The following is an 18,558-nucleotide window of genomic DNA, read 5'->3' on the forward strand; positions in this document are numbered from 1 at the left end:
TCTCCAGGTGGGTCAATGCCCGCTGCTGGAGTCCAGCACCTCCTTTACCATCACAAGAAGTAGCTGCACCAGGGCAACTGCAAAACCACCGACAGGAAGAACAAATCTACCACGTGAACAGAAAATATTTCATTTCTATACTACACAGCTGAACAGTTGATCCTGTTCTCTGAGTTTAAACTAGAATGTGGGAATTATGGCCCTCCTTTACAGTTCTGTTCCCCCCTCCCTCTTTTTTTCTTTAAACAAACAGTCTTTAGGGGAAATTACTGCTGCCAACACACTTCCCCCTTCTGCCACCAGGCAGTTTTGATGCAGTTGGATAAAAATGATGCAATATATTCCCATAAGATCAAAAGAAGTGCTAGCTGTCTCTCCAGACACGGATCTTCCAACCCAGTTACCCTCAAGCCCGGCCCTCTCTGCTGCACATCTTGCTGTTCCCTCCAGAAGTCAATACTGGCTGCTAAAGTTAACATTCTTCTATAGAATCACACTCCTAAATGACCAAACCGCAAGTGGGCATTTAAAGTGAACAATCACAATACCAATTTTTAAGGTAAATGACCTTTTAAAGTTTCAGAGAGAGATTAATAACTTTAGGTTTGAGTACACAGCTCTTATGTTTATAGCAATGCAATATTTAGAAGTTGAAGCCTGCAGTGGCTCACATCTGTGCAATTCCTGTTGATTTTCAGGTCATTTCATAGAAATCTGATGGAATCGCATCAGAATTAATTATTAGAAACACAGTCCTTGATGAGAGTTTTATAAATTTTCCTTTTTTAAACAGATAGAAACCATAGCAATGTTGATTATACACATAAAATCCCTAAACCAAGAAATATACCAAAGTACTTATTTTCCTAAGCTAGTTTCATTTAAAAGTAGAAAAGCTACCACTACGTCCTAGAATATCTTTGCCAACCTAAGAACACATGCACAATCAAGAATGAAAAACAGAAAAAGGAACTTATTTCCATGTGAAAAATATTCAAATATTTTTCAATTAGTATTAAAAAAAAAGAGATTTCTACTTCTCCAACCCCTATATTCCTGGCTGTGCTTTTACTTTCTACAATAAATAAAGCATTCAAGCTTTAAGGATGAGGTACTGAACTCCCTATACGATAAAATGCTGAATTTTTTTCATTAAATACAAAGATTTCTGCAAAAAAAAAGAACTAACCGGTAAATTTGTTCTTCAAATTTACTGGATAAAATCTTCACTAAAACAAGTCCTATTACTTATTTATAAGTTATTCCCAGCTCAGTATTTCTCCATCAGTTTAAATAAACAAGTTTCTGGACTAGGACAAGAAAGATCAGGCCACACAGTGAAAGATGATTCGATAAGAAGCTTCATTTATCTGAAACTTCATTTGAAAAATTATTTGAAAATTTATTTTACTTGAGCAGCCTCAGTAAAAGCAACCATCTGAAGCAATAATCAGAAGGCATCTTATACGAAGCAGAGCACAAGAACACACTGCTGTCAGACTTGTAGGAGGGCACTCTCCTCTGCTCTTCTGGAATTCAAATAAAAGTAAAATCAGGAATTGTGCAATTGCTGTAAAGGAAATTTTTAGTCACATAGAGTGGAATAGCTGATATCCTAACACTGCCAGTGTTAGGATACTACTTTACTAAAAACAGTATAGAAAATGATCACATTATTATCCAGTATTTCCTCTCCTCATAAAGCAAGAGCACAACCCTTACACTAATCAACCCTAAGTCCAGTACCGTAATTGTAGCAATATGCTATAAAAAAGACAAAAGGAAACAGTAGGAAAGCTATTGGCCTGGAATTTCTCATTGGTTCTATTTTTTTCAGTGCAAAAACAAGTTTTCAATTAAATTAAAAATCTCTTCAAAACATCTGGACATTTCTATTTCAGATGATACACTTAAAATAGTCACAAGTTTTTTTTAAAGAGAAAATTATTTTCGAAAGTGTTTTAAGGACAATAATCCAACTTCTTAAGTATCCTTCTGTACTGAGAACAATACTCCAACATTTGTAAATAAGCACATTTATATATTTTCTATGCCATTTTTACACTCAGTTTCTAAAAAGAAAACCCCAAGACACTTTTGCATACCAAAGGGAGACTACATGTGATCCTACAGTAGAATCCATTCAGGTCTTTTGCAACAAAAAACATCTATAAGATATGAGAAACAGAAAGAATGCTGGGCTGCTGCCATCCATAATTTTCAGTAATATCCATGTGCTATTAAAATTATGATCATCTGGAAATATCCTCTAAATAGCTACATTTACTAGACCAATAAAAATGAGTTATTATCATAAATAAATGTCTAGCCCCATATTAAACATCTATCACTCAAAGTATCGACATATTGATTTTAAATAATTTACAGCTCTAGATAATTGCAAACCTCAATTCCAGGTTGCCAATAATATCCAAGTAATACATTTTAACATTCTTGTATAACCAAACTACCTATTGTTTTAGATTTAATTTCAGCCATTAAGTAACCGAAAAAAACCCCACACATCTTTTTTACTGCTCCATATTGCAGGAAAAGAGACTTCCTTACTTTTCAAACTGGCATGTCAATATTTATTTAAAGAAGTATACAGTTGTCAAGAGAGTCCTTCAAGAGGTGTCCAGAACTCAGAAACTGGAAACCTTACTGCATAGTGAATCTCTTGTTAGTCATATCCTGGATTCCTGCAGAAATTCCAGTTTCATTAGGAGAGCCCAGCAATGAGACAGTGGTTTCTTACTTACAGAAAAGCTAAAGGGAAGCAGAAGCAGAGTTTGAAAGAGAAAAATATTTCTAATTATCCTGGGGCAGTCCTTTCCCTAATGATTTGCTGACAGTTATCTAAGAGCAAATACAAAAAAAAACCCCACGTAACCATATCACAATACCATCTTCTCCAGTTTTAAATGTCATTAAAAATGCAGGAAAGCTTAGGGTCACATATGGATTTCCTAGTAACACCAGTGTATTTAGCAAAGCAGCACCTAGGCTGTGGATGCAGGCATGATTTGCAGGGTCTAAAAGAACATTACATAGTTTTAAACAACTGACTTTTAACTGATGAGGTGAAATTCCCATGAACAAAAAGGATCACTCAGTTTTCTCTTCGACCACCAAGATCTTTCTTTGAGATCTCATCTGCAGACCTGTCCGCTCACAGACTGGTAAGACTGTGTTCCTTCTGGCTGAACAATGACACCTTCCCGCGTGGAATTACGATCTGCAAAGTTTCTGCATGCTTTGTAAACCCTGGCTGCCTGGTGTATGCACCACAGGGTCATTCTGCACATGATCAGCACGTCCCCACAGACAAGAGTTGTCCTGCAGCTTTTGCACTTGCTGGTGCCTATGCAAATGCAACTTGATAGCACATGAAGTGCCAGCTACAAATTCAAAATCCACATTGTGACAATGTGACAGCATAAAGTTATGCTGTATTTCTGGTATGTAAAGCTGTAGCAGCATTAAAGAATATCCTAGTGCCAGTGTGCAGCCGTACAGCTTGACATGCCTGCTATTGAAATGACATTTTTAGCCTTGTGGCAGCAGTGCTAATATAGGCTTTCCTACACAATGCTGAAGAAATACCATTCTTTGTACAGGTGGTTTGAAGATCTAAAGCCCTTGCAGGTCCCTGAAAGGCTGAAACTGCAGTTTAGCTTTTCCATATCTGCTTTATCTTTGTTCCTCTGGCCATGACTTATGAGATACTGCTGTACCTAATAAAAGCCTCAAGAAAGCCCCCTTCTATCTTTGCCTACGTGCCCACTGCGTCAGCCAGAATGAATCAGGTGGAAAAATCTCACAGACACTGTTATTCATAACTTACAGCCAACAAGTGCTCGTGTAGCCACATGAAACTCGCTTTTCATACACACAATGACAGCCAGGAGATCACCTGGTCCTGTCCTCCCTGTTCAGACCTTGGTCAGCCACAGTCAGTTTGGTTTTGGGTATCACAAAGGATGGAGGCTCTCTGAGCAACCTCTGCCAGCATCTGACCCCTTTCATAGGAGATAAGTGCTTTCTTATGGCAGAATCATTTAAGTTGGAAAAGACCTCCAAAATCATCAAGATCATTTCCTCTAATTCCCAGTGCCTAACACCTCTTGTTTAGTCACTGAACACCACTGTCTCTACTTTCCTCAGTAGGCTTTTATACACATGGATCAGATCCCCTGAGTCTTCTCTGCTCTAGGCTGGACAGTCAAAGCTTTCTCAGCCTCTCCTTATCAGATAGAATTTCCAGGCCCCAAATCATCTTTGTGGCCCTTCCCTGGACTTGTCCAGTATGTCCCTGTCTCTTGTACTGGGAGCCCAGCACTGGACCCAGCACTCCAGGTGTGCCTCACCAGGGTTGAAGAGAGGAAAAGAATCACCTCCCTTAACCTGCTGTCAGTGCTGTTCCCAACACAGCTCAGGAGGTTGTTGAGTTCCTTTGTCACAAGACCATGTTGTTGGCTCACAGTCAACTTGGAGTCCATCTTCCAATCCTCAGAAACCTTTCCTCATCACTGCAACCTTTCAGAAACAACTAAAAGTGTCCTCTTCCCCCATGACCTCCCAGTGCTGCACACTCCCTAGGGATGCAGACCCCTGCCTGCTTCCACCTCCTGCAGACAAGGACATTCCTTCTCCTGCCCCAGCTGTCCCAATCCTCCAGAACTGTGTCCACTCTCAGGAGCTGGGCTGGCTGAGCCATGGTTTCTGACAGGCTGAGAAGGTACAGGGTGACAGACACCCCTTGTCCTGGAGGTGGTTTTATTTAATATACAACACAGGCAGGAGACGAGAGAAGGAAACACTGACATTTGTGTACAGCCCTCTGAAAGGCATCTCATCAGATGGATTCCATCCAGTTCAGACACTGGAAAAAACACGAGGAAAACACCCAAACCTCTCAGTAGACCTGATACCAGGGAATTCCAGAGAAGCCTTTCAGCCCTCCCCAGCTCAGTGCCCTGCCTGGCAAACACTGGGTGTTCTCACAGCCCTCCAGGCACCGGCAGATGGGGAAAGTGTACACACCTACAGTCACTTCCAAACACTCCCCCTCATGAGTCCACAGGACTGAGCCCAGAAAGACAAGAAATCAGAATGGAAAATCCCTATTTATGGACCAAGTGATTGCAACTCTCAATAGACCTTCATGCCCCAGACACTTTAGGGATATAACCCTTAATACAGGATGTTTTATTTTTCCATCCTTGTCTGCTTGTTTGAGACAGTTGTCAGATCAGGTTATCCCAACACTGGTTTTATGACCAAATCACAACAAAGAAATTTTCTAAAAGTAATACTGGGGTTACACTTAGATCCCTTTTCTGATCCCTCAAACCTTTCCTCTTTACTGCGGAACCCCTCATTTTAAGATGTGCTATTTTCCATCTTGTATCACATATGATTTTGTCACAGCCTAAGCTACCTTCTACATTTCTTGGAATTAAATTTACATCAAGAAGTAATTTCCCTATTGCCATGCCATTTTCTTGTACATTTCCAACACGTGTGTATTTACGATATATTCCTATTTGAATAAAGTGATACATTACACATGAATTTTCTGAACAGAAAGATGTAATTCTTTTTAACCTTTTTTTTCTATTTTTAATTTTTTTCTACTATTATTGTAACATATGTTTTGAGGACTTTTAGTTTCTTGGTTGCTCACATCAAATGGTACTACTGATTCCTTGTCAAGCAGCTGAGTTTCTCACACCAATTTCTTGTTTCTAACACAGCATCATTTACTGGAGGTGGTAGGTGGTTAAGAAAAAAAAAAAAAAAGTAGCACTCCCTTTCACTCATGTTCTATAGACAGAATAGCAACAAAGAAATATTCCCAACAAACTCAATGTACTGTAAAACATGAAGTCATGTTAACTCAGTTTAATTTATATGGGTGATCAATCAATTGTAAATTAAAACTACAGTTTTAGTGTATTCATAGCAAAATATTCCTCAGTTACATACCAATGTATTTTTTCAAAACGTTTGAGAAATAAAAAATGCATATGTACATATCAGCCATCTGACAGACAACAAATAGTAACTGATAGCTAATAAGAATCCAATACTGAAAATTCTGTTCAGACTTGACATCAGTACTTTCAAGCACCGTAAGAACAGATTTGTTTCACTCTTCACGGAACAACAAAGCCTTTAACTTCAAAATGCCTAGCCAAAATAATTTGTTATTCTAGGAACATCCTTCCCTTTCAGGATCCTGTGTATAGCAGCAGTGCCAGTCTTTTTTTGCAAGGAGGTCCATGCTGTACTGAGACAAGGCCAACAAAAAAAGCAATGGGAAATAGTCACACAAACATGAACGGAAAATGAAACAAACAAACAACTAAGGATTTCTCTTTCCTTTCTTCCTCCAACTTACCCACCATGTTACTAATTTCTACTCTCCTTTCCTCAAAAACCAAAAAGCCCCAAACTATTGCTCTTCTGCTTAAAGGCTGCAGTTCTGACATAAGGAGAATAATTGACCAGCACTGCTATAAAATGTGAACCACATCTGTGCAATACAAAAATTGTTTAACACCTCATTTATGAGACTGTTGATTGACTGTTGATTGTACAATTACGACACGAACATTCTTCCAAGTTGTCTCATGTGAACTTACTGTTGATTTATTTTCATCACTTATATTCATCAGTTGTTGGACTATATCTTAGGTGCATTTGATTTTTTATTCCTTTCCCACTATGTTTTTAGATTAGACTACACGGATGCACTATCATGTATGAACTCTTGGATGCCAGCCCCACAAATGCCACACATCTTTTTCAAAGGTTTTCCATCAAGTTGAGAGTAAAAGACAGACACAGATAAAATGAAGCAGAACTACTGTCAGACACTGACAGTGAGAGAAATACAGAGAGAGAGATAACAGATAGGAGGGTACTAAGTACTCTACAATTTATTGGAGCAAATAGGGGAGACTTGAGTGGCAAATTACCTATGCTGTTCACAAACCAGCAGGCTGCCCTGTTTGCCAGCCATCCAAATTGTTTCTGGGTAATTTGGCACATTTCTCCTTTGTTGTGCTATTCCTTATGGCGTGACTTCGAGTTTTGATCATTCCCTGTCGGGCAAGAACTTTACAAACACTAGTAAAACTTCTAAGAATGATGACAGGAACAATGGAACACATGGAAATCATTAGCTGACCAAACAAGCATTTAAAATAATATGAACTTGGACAGACAAACAACTGTTTAGAAAGGAGTCAAAACATATTAAAAATACTAAAACAAAAAACACCAACAAAATTTCTCTCTACCAAAGCTGAGAAGAGATTCCTATATTAAAGAATAGAGCATTGGAAGCTTTTCAGAAATGTCATACGAGAAACAAAATCTCCTTTTGCATACTCAACAAGATAAACGTGAAGGAAAATGCTAAAGATCCAAGGGGAAAAACCAAAACAAAACAAAAAAAACCCAAAACACACTTCCCCTCCCCATCAAGCAGTTTCTTTTTGAGATCTTGTCTTATTTCTCTTTGAAAGCATAAAAGGTCACTTCTTTAAAATTATGGACGAGTTAGGAAACCAGGAAAATGAATTTCATAGCAAGACTAGTGTTAGACCTGTTGATAATTCTCAGCACTAACCTGATATGCACTTATGGTCTGAGAAATGAAGGGAAACTGTAGCATATGAAGCAAACTCTACTATAATACTGTTATTCATTTCTGTGCCTGATACTGCATATGTACACATATACATCTATATATATGTACACATTTTGTGTATACACATGCTCAGTGTGTGGATATACTCCAGTCAATTAAGTCCTTCTGTAGCAGAGAAAACATCAGCCTTTCCAACAGCCCAGACAGGAAAGCAGCAGTGACTCTGCTGTGAGGGATCAAGGGGTCTAACAAAGCCAGGGAAACAACAGCAAAGGGAAACCTCAGTTATCCCTGATCTGGGTCCTGCAATTACCACGTTCAGCTGTGATGCTGAGACTGAATTCCTGACTGCTGTCGACAAGAACCACACCAAGAAGCAATCTGGGGCACTACAGCAGGAGAAGCACCTCTGGGCACTGGTTTGAAGCTGCGTGAAGAACTTGGCTCAAAGCACACCTGAAGAGCCACTCAGAATCCTGTGGCGATCACATACCCAGAGTCCACACCTTACAAGAACAGCAAGCCAGAAAATAAACTGTAATAAAATACAACTTCATCAAAAAAAGAAAAAAAAAAAGTTACTGGAAAAACAGCTGTCTTCAAAAGATAAAAAACCATCTAAAAGATGAAAGTATTCAGACACAAAAGAGAGTTTATTTATAGACGCTGTACTGGAGGCCCAATGGAAACGCATTTCACCCATCCGGAAAGGTTTATGGCGTAATAAAAGATACTCTAAAATGCCAGGTAAAAAAGTTTTTGGAAGAAAGAAGGCTATTTTGCAGAAGGTGAAGCTATGCCTAAATCAAACAATAGGGAGGATTAAAACGTTGACAGCTTAAATGTAAGCACTAGGCTGGCCCAAAGGGATTGAGAAGCAACTCGAAGATGACATGAAAATCAGTAAACAACCATTTTTCTCAGAAACAGAGTCTTGCTAGAGAAGGCAAACAGATGAAGATATTTAAAAAAAAAAAAAAAAGAATAGGCAGAGAGTACAGAACACAGCAAAAAAAAAAGCTAAAGGATTTTCATATAAGGATTTATCAAGCAGACTGCTTGTGAGCCAAAATTTTATTTTTTTTTTTTAAAGAATGTGTTTGAGGAGCTGATTGAAATCAAAACATCAGTGCAAATTCTTGTAGAACAAACTGACAGGTTGGACAATGACTAATCATTATTTACGTAAGTTCTTTTAGAACTCTGGAGTAAAATACCCAATGTACTAATTCTATCAGCAATCTATTACTTAAAATTGCTTTTATGGCAAATACGTGGCAATTTTTAATGGTTTTAGGGAAGATCAAGGGATAAGGAATGCCCTAAATAAAATAATTTAGATTGATATGATAATTAACAAAGAGCCTAAGTATCTTCTATAAAGGGAAGTCATGCTTTCCAAATATATTTCTCTGAAGCAGTCAATGAGCAAACAGACAAAGTACATTATATATTCTAGTTCCACATCGAAAAGACATGTAATAATGTCTCTTGCTGACACTCACCAAGGAACTAAACAGTTATAGAATCATAAAATAAGTCATATCTGATCAGTCTAAAGGTCCACCTGTCATATGAGCTGTGTCCTTTAGGAGCTGATTCTGCACCACGAGGCTGATACTCTTCTGTCAGTAGTTTTAATGCCTATTACGCAATTCTTCTTCTGATTATAGTGACTTGAGGTTTATAATGTAAAATAGATAGGTTTTTTATAGATTTCTATATGTTTCTATATATTATCTTATGCCTTTCCTTAGAACTTCCCTGGTTTGACTGGCATCCCCAGTTATGCACCAGTGTTCCAGAATCCCAACTAAGATGTATGCAATGGTGTCAACTGTAGCCACCCAAGAGTTTGGGAGACAGGAATAATATCCATGAAAAACAACACAGGACAGAAAATTACAAACCAACTGAATAAAAGCAACTTGTTCAATGCCAAAAACCAAAAGGTATCACAGGCAGCAATGCCAAAGACATAAAAGAATGTGGCACTAATTAATCTACCTAGATAAAAGCATGTCATTGGACATAAGGATATGGATATTTTTTGCCCAGATCAAAGCAGCTGGATAAATTAGGGAATGATTTTGCCATACACCTCAGGATTTCAGAAGGAGACCTGCTAGCTGAAGGAGTATGTTAACGGTGAGTTAAAGAATCAGCAGCTGTTTTATTTGCAAATAGGACTGAGATACTTCCAGCATAATCCTGTCAAAGTATGCACATAAGGGATGCACAAACCATTCATTTTGTTAAGAGTCACACTAGGAAAATAGGTGTTCCAGCAGTGCTGTCTCTGGCAGAACCCAGCCAAAGCCACCAACCTCCCACCACAAATTACGATATTGTCAGTTAAACATACTTCTGTTGGCAACAGAAAATTTGGATCACAGTGGAATTAGCTGCTCTTCAAAATCAGTGAGTTTGAGTAGAAAGTTTAATCTTTTTATGAAAAGCTGAAGCAAGTATGCATGGATTTTTTTTCCTTCCATTTAGCACTCCTTAAAACTCCTTTTAGCACTGCCAAATCGTACATGCCAAAATTAAAACTTCCTCTCTCTTGAGCAGTTCATTGTTACACTGCTTTATTTCTTGAAGTTTTTTTTTTTTATTCCATACTAATAAAAAACTCAGCTTTCCAATTTTTATAAAGCTAGTTCAAGATTTTTAGCATAGCATTAGGTAAACATATCACTTTTCTCTATATCAGTGAACACAATAGGTGGAATTATGTTTCCACCCTTCTTATGCTGCTTCTGTGGTCCTCCATAATGGAAATACAGATGAAAAAAATTATTTATGTGCATATATATATATAAAATACATGTTTCCAATGGAAAAATCTCATTGACCATGATGGAGACTGAATGCTGATATTTTATAATTTAACTGCACGGTATAAAGGACTACTACTTCCCTTGGCAAAATGTCCTGGGTAGCAACAGCAAGACAAGAAAGTGAGCAAAAATATAAAGAGGAATCAAACACTCCAATGGTGCTTGCCCCAAATCAAAACAATTCAATTTGGGAGTTGAAAATGAGTCAGCATTGCCCTGGCAGCCAGGAGGGCCAAGCATGTCCTGAGGTGGATCAGACACAGCATCAGCAGCCCGTACAGGGAGGGGATTGTCCCGCTCTGTTCTGTGTTGGTACAGCCTCACCTCTAGTCCTGGGGTCAGTTTTGGGCACTACAGCATAAAAATGACACTGAGCTATTAAAGAGTGTCCAAAAGAGGACCATGACGATGGTGAAGGTCCATAGGGGAAACCTTATGAGTAGTGACTGAGGTCACTTGGTCTGTTCAGTCTGGAGAGGAGGAGACTGAGCAGAGACCTGTTGGGAGCTGTCTACAGTTTTCTCTCAAAGGGAAGCAGAGATGCAGGCACTGATATCTTCTCTCTCGTGACCAGCAACAAGACCCAGGAAACAGCATGAAGCTGTGTCAGGGAAGGTTTATGTTGGACATTAGGAAAAAGTTCTTCACCCCAGAGGGTGCTTGGGCACTGGAACAGGCTCCTCAGGGTAGTGGTCACAGCACCAAGCCTGACAGAGTTCAACACTCTCAAGAACATGGTATGATCCTTGGGACTGCCCTGTAGAGGGTTGGACTTCAGTGATCCTTGTGAGTCCCTTCCAACTCAGGATATAATTCTATGAACACTGCTAAGGAGGAAGGTGATCATCAATCAGATTAAGCAGTGACCAGTGAACTGCAAAAAGTTGAAACAAAGTCAGATTGAGAGAAAGCATAAAGGAAGGACAAGCAAAATGCACTTGAGTGCATCTTCATTGACTGAATGTTATTTTACAGATATTTTATTCATTTTTATCAAGAGTATTTTAAATCCCAGTCTTATAGCACATCCAACCACTCTGTACCTATTCCATTTGTTTGTTTAGTAACCATATATCCCAATCAACTACTCAAGCTGTTAGTGAAGCTACTCAACATCACTAGATACAAGAAAGAACCAAGCGAGTCCCACTTATAATTCCTTCAATTTAAAATTGAAGTATTGATAACTATTCTCTGGAAACAGTTTTCTATTCATCTATTTTCCCAGGGAACAGACTTTGGTGAGACAATGCTTGTCAAAAATCTTCTAACATTTCAAATATTTTAGCTACTGTCACAAACATGTAACTAAATTGACAACAAGATAAGAGTGCTGCTATTTTCATACTCCCACTGGTCCTAAGATTCCCAGTTAGAGATAACTAAGACCCCAATATTTTAGGTGTTATACAGGTATTGTACAAGGAATAAAGAACAAAAGAAAAAGAAGAAAAAAAAAGAACAAAATAAAAGAGAGTACACACAGATACAGAAAGATGCATTATTCCTGTAACAGATCATTTCTACAGGGAGACAACTACCTAACACTACTGTGAACAGTTCACCCAGAGGCTGTGGACTGCTCATCCCTGGAGGTGTGGTCAAGAAAAACAGCAAGTCTCTCACTTGGGGTAAAGGGCATCCTGACACAGCAGCAAGAAAACTATCTCAAATTACTTCTGCCTGAGAGCCTGGCAGTTGAACTAGGTGTACTTTTAGGAGAGCAAGGGCTGGAAGTTTACAAGAAGTCCTCAAAGAACGCATTTACGCCTGACAGAAACTCAGACAGGGCAGCTCTTTACCCTAGATCTCCACAACCCACCAAACAAACAAAACCCCCACCCCCACCACAAAACTAAACAAACAAAAAAACAAAAAATCAAAACCCAGTTATCTTTTCATACTAATTTGACACCTCTTTATATACAGGGTTTTTTCAAACTGGTAATTCCAGGAACTAATATTTTCAGAAAACTGAAAGGAAAGGACAAGGTTTCATGATGAATAGCTGAGAGCATTTTTTCTCAAAAAGCCTTATTGCCAAGACAATGCATGAAGTATCTATGCCCTGAAGAACATTCCTAATAAGTATTATTATTTCATTTCTTCACATAAGTCTTCAAAACAGGGGCAGACATCTTAAGCTTTGTCCTTGAGTAAATTGGATTAATCGCAAATTTATTGTTTGCTAGTTACAAGTGACTTCAGCTTAGTTATAAAATCTCAGATGCTATGTTGTTAGTGGACAGGCACACTCATTAGTATTTTTTTGGTTTAAGTTTCCATGGACAAAGATCTCTTCCACAAAAGGCAGCAGCCAGTTTGGAGGTCAGTAGAACAAGTTCCCCACTAGTGACAGAAGTGCTTCTTGCTAGATGGCAAATAGAGCCAACAATCTGCCTCTTTTTGTGCAAGGAGATGGTGGGGAGAGAACAGCATGGACAGTTCCAGAAAATAAAAAGGGCAGTGAAAACACGACTAAAAAGGATGTTTGGACAGTCAGTAAAACACTCAGAGTACATAGGGACTTGGCTTGGAAAAGTAATTTCAGATAGTGTTTTGGGTTTAGAGACAACATTTCTGCATTTTTAACCTCCACACAACAAAGTCATTCACATTTTTATGTTATCTGAAAGATTTCTGCGTGCCATGAGAACCTAACTATACCCACAGAGAACAAAAGGTGACCAACAGCACTCAATGCAAAGGAAGCAAAAAAAACTATACCCACCACAATTCAAACCTTTCATTTTTCCTCAAGGCTCCCACCTCATGCTTACCAACTGCTTGGAAGCTGTCTGCAGCAATCTAAATTATACAGTCTATCAAACTCTCAACAGTGCAATTAGCCTGTATTATTGCAAAATGAAGGCGGGGGAGGCAAGAAGGCAGGAGAATTGAAGAAGGAAATACTTGCAATTACTCCTAGCAACCTGAAAATGTCCACAATGCAGCTCTATTATGCATTTCCAGCATTTTCTTAGCTACCTTATGTGCATTCTTACTACATCTCTGCCCTACCAAATAACTTTTCAATTTATACCCTCCTCTCCTTTTTAAGGCTCATATAGTCACTGTACTCTTATTTGGATTCCAAACCATCATAAATGCCCCACCAAACTCTAATGGTAATTAGTCTCTTTCATTTATTCATAAGGATATTTCACTGAGAGTTTTAACTATCTAAAAAAATCACCTGAGAACACTCCAATATATCAGCCCTGAACTTTCATAATTTCAAATAGCCATATTTAGTTTTAGTGAAATGATATTTCTGATCCCCAAGATCAAATTTAAGTATTTCATATAACATCACTAAAAGCAAATTTCAATCGTTCATATGTTTAAACTATTATTTGTTTTGTCCAGTCCATTTCAAAATATTTGTGTACAACTATGCATATTTTTCAGTGAATTATCTTGGGGAAAGTTCACATACCTAGCTTTTGTCTAGGTGTCAGCGAAAATGCAGTGACAGCAACTTCAGGCTGAACAACAATACCATCAATCTCTCACCTCTGCCTTTTCTACCCACAAGAGCTAATGTGGCATCTGTTTATGCAGTTCTTTTTCAAATATCCCCCTACCCGCTTTCCTTCTCTGGATCAGAGGGCTTCTTTGTGTCAAAAACAGACAAATTCTCAGCAAATGTGAAATCAATGCAAGTTACAGAAGATACAACACTGCAGCCCTCTAGCTATGCCTGATGAATAGACACATGGAAAGATAATTTGGGGTTATCAGGTGTAGCTCAGGTGGGTGTTCTTCTTGGGATAATTGAGCATCACGCCCCCCAAACACCTTTGTCTCCTCCTCTTTGTTATCTCTTGGCATCAACTCATTTAAGAGAGAACAGTGCATGCCAGCACACACAACCAAGGCGCTGCATGTATGATTTGGGTTCTATCACGATTTCTTCACAGAGGGGACAGTGGGGTTAAAATCACAGCACTGGTATCTATCTCAGCACATGTGTATCCATCTAAACTAAATTTTATAGGAAGATATAATTTCTTCTACATATTTTTCTACAATTTTATTTTTTTTACATATTTTTCTACAATTATATGTTAGATTTCTTAAGTATTAGATTTAAATATGTTACTAATAATGTATGATTTATTTCAGATTATTTATAATTTATAGCATAGCACTTTATGGCACGTTTGCATGCAATTATTCCAAAGTGTTATTTTCAAATAAAGAAATTTAGTAAATAGTATCTATTCTGAGAGAAGTGAAGGCCAGAGAAGAATCCAGTAAGTGCTGGGTAACTTCTGCTGCTCACAGTGTTTGACACAAGAGTAGAAAGCATCCAAAATAAAAGGTGGTTTCAGCCACAGAATTTTTACCTACAAAATACCATCAGCTCTGGGAAGAAGTTTTATCTACCTCTTTGTTGGGCTGTGGTCGTTCCTACTTAGATGACTACACAGCTAAATTGAGTACCTAATCAAAAATTAAAACAAAAAACCCCCACCCACAGGTGGAAAGGAAAGGATTGCTCCCAGATAACCAATTTGAAAGACTTGAATTAACACCATGAGTGCATTGCTAGGTACTCATTTGATGTAAAATAGTGGTCTGGGAAGATACAATAAAGCTGTTAATTAGCACTCACTAGGAAAAAAATTCAGGCTTGTAACCATCAGACCCCTGGGAACATCTGCCTTGAATTCTGGTCCCTCAGACCCCTTCCTGCCTTGAAAAAGACAAGGAAAACAAGATCTCAGATATTTTTAGTTTTGTGATAAGCTCAGGAACAGTGACCAAGAATTTGGAACCAAGCTATTTAAATATTCAAGGTTCTTTTTTTTTTTTTTATTCTGTAGTAACTTATGATGATCCTTTGATTTGATAGAAAGCAGTATTCTTCAAAATGTACATTCAGCTTAACTATTCAGTAGCACATGACATTCTTGAGAAGGCTTTGATTACAGTTTCACTCATTCTGGTGCTTATCTAGAACAGCAGTTTAATGAAGACACAAGGCAAAAATCATCCCAGGTATTTTTACTAAGGATTATCTTTATTAAAGACTAGTATTAAGCCATCTTTTCCATTGCTACAGTAATACACTCTTTAGACAAGAGACATTTGAAACTCCTTGCTTCATATAATTTTAAACTCTGCAAAATAACTGACTGACTAATGCATTTCACAGTCCTGTTAGTGTCTTATGGTTTTGACTTTTTAGAGCTCCTGAATGCTATTATGTTCATTTATATGTTTCTATTGCATGAACTTGGCTACTCCTTTGCTCTGAACAAGTAGATCTTCACTTCTGGGAATATTTGATATGGTTTCATTAGGTTCAACCTTTGGAAAAAGTAATCCTAAAGGACTTACTTGGCTAGAACAAATTGGAAAATATGGCCAGAAAAGACTGTCAGATGGGAAATTCAGGGCCTCAAAGTACTAACAAGCTAGTGGAGGTAAAAGAGTCTAATCCAGCTTTACCAGTAAAATTAACATACCCTTTATCTCTTGCTTAACTATAGGTCTATATCACAGGATATTAAAATAGTTATTTAAGAAAGCACATTTTCCAAGCAGTTTTGTAGACAAGAAGAATAAATAATGGCAATACTTTCTAGGTGAAAAAACCCCTGTTTCTATGCAGATTTTGTGTGTGTGTGTGATTTGCTGTGATTTGCAGCTGAGGTTGCTGTTAGTTCATTATTTTTTAATGCACACACAAATTCACACAGAGATTTTTAATAACTTATATTTGTTCATAATGTAGATCAATTTAAAACAGGGAGGGGGTAGGATGAAATTCACGCCACTCAACCATTCTCTGTCAGTTGCCATACCTATTTTTGGTACTTTATTTCATCTTTATCAATCAGCAATCTGAAGTTGCTTCAAAAACTCAGCTTCTCAAAATAAATACCAGCTCAAAGACCAATCAAAAAACCTGCCATTGCTGAACATACATGTCAGCCATTCATATAAATTTCATCCATTTAGTTTATTCAGTAAAAACCACAGGAAGAATTATCATCTAATATATGTTAGGCTACCAAATTACAGCTAGATAGATTTATACCAGCTATACATTTAGCTGAAGAAGTTAAAAAATCTCTAGCAGAGAAAAACATGCACCGTAAAAACCCACAACGTGCCTGATGCAGTTCATTAACTTCATCTGAGCTATTACATACTGCAATCATAAGAAATGACTGATTAGGACAGACAACTGATACACTCACTAAGGAACCTGAAGAGCTTTTTGTTTTATAAGGTTCCATAAGAAATAGTCCCAGATGTGCAGCATCATTTTAGAAAAGCCTTTACACAACTATACACAGAAAGAATACACCTTAAAAAACTTAACATTTCACTTTACATCTTAAGATCTTGTAATTTTTTCCCTTTGCAGGTGCACACAATGACATACTCAGGCTAACACCTTTGTACTTTGAACCTCCTTACCAACAGATTGAAGACTTTATGTAAACTTAATCTGACCCCCTAGAAGCAGATGATATAGGCACACAAATGAGCATGTCTTTCTTATTTTAAGGGGCAAAGAATTCAAAGGTTAATAAAATCAAATTGCAAGTGTCTGTATGCAGTGGGGACCGGGGATTTCAGTTTGGTTTCACTATATTCACCACACTCCCTCAGTATATGCACGTTTAATATTCCAAATAAAGAAGATACCCACATTCTTGTAACTTAAATATAGGTTTTGTCAATAAAAGGGAAAAATAAACCCAAATGTAAGCGTAGAAACCCAAATAACAAGTCATCAATATAGGTTCATCTTGATATGCCTTTGCCTCAAACAACATGTTAAAGTCGTATTATATACAAGCTTATCTCCAACAAAGTAATCTGCCCCAATCACCAAAAAAAATGATTTTTATCAAGCTTTTTAATTTTTTTCTCTTTGGTATGTGGGGCTGTTGAAACTCATTTTTGTTTAGGTATCTAACACACATATTGATCCATCTTGATCTCCCAAGTAATCATCTCTCCTTTCCACCACAAAAAAGGAAATAAGTGAAAATCATGACCAAAACTTGATAACAGTTGAAACAAATTTTAAAAATTCCAACAGCCAGGAATAATTTACAATATTCTTCTACTGACCTACTTTATAATATACAGCATCAGAAAACCTAAGGGAAGAAGTGAACAACACTCCCCAACACAGGAATCACAAGCTGTGAACAAAAGTTACAAAGGTCATGTCAAAAATCACTCTTACTTAAGGTCAACAGATCAAAAGTTGTACAAAGTTTGACGTCTCCCAAAATCAATGCAATTTTACAGAGATAATCCTACAACCACAAGGCCCCAACTGCAATCGTAAAATATTCTGTGTACAATATATATGCTGGAAGAAGCATATCCAGCCAAAACGAAGATATAACCATCACTTTAAGTGATAAATTTCTTTCTTAAGCTATACATTTCTGCAATTCCAGGCCCTGTACACTGTACTGCTGCTGCTTGGTAAGACCAGCTCCCCAGCTGGCCAAAGCTTTAAGTTAGAATCATTCTTAGACTTAACTAACCAAAATAGATCTGAAGGCTTTTAAAATAAAACAATAAACAAGGGGTTAGTAGGCTGTTAATGAGAATAATTACCATTTTAAGGAGAGAGCACTCACAGAACCAGGGTAGACCCTTGTTTCTAAACATATTTTTTTCTGAGTTTTAGCAGACCCTGCCTCCGCCTCTCTGGTCCATAGAAATCTCCTGCCATCTCCTCTGTGGCCCGAGGGGCTGTTCCTCACATCTTTCTGCACTTTGCCCCTTTACATGACACTCCTGCTCCCCTGACCTCTTACACCTCATGGTCCCCCTTTCCCTGGTACCAGATCAGTTATTGTCCAAGGTAAAGAGCAGCTTTCTCCCTCCTGGGGAATCACTCCTCCCTAGTGATTCAGCTAAAAATGTCTTAAACTAGTAACAGAAATTTAAACAGATAAAATAGATGTCACCCATCATACAGTGTTCAAACCTTTCAGTCTCTGAATATGGATTTTTCCAGGAAAGCCTTGATGTCCAAACTAGTGGGATCTTCCTGCTGAGAAGGAA

Source organism: Empidonax traillii, unplaced genomic scaffold, assembly GCF_003031625.1.
Source record: "Empidonax traillii isolate 1590-97213 ecotype Southwest subspecies unplaced genomic scaffold, ASM303162v1 scaffold1289:size253552, whole genome shotgun sequence".
NCBI lineage: Eukaryota > Metazoa > Chordata > Aves > Passeriformes > Tyrannidae > Empidonax > Empidonax traillii.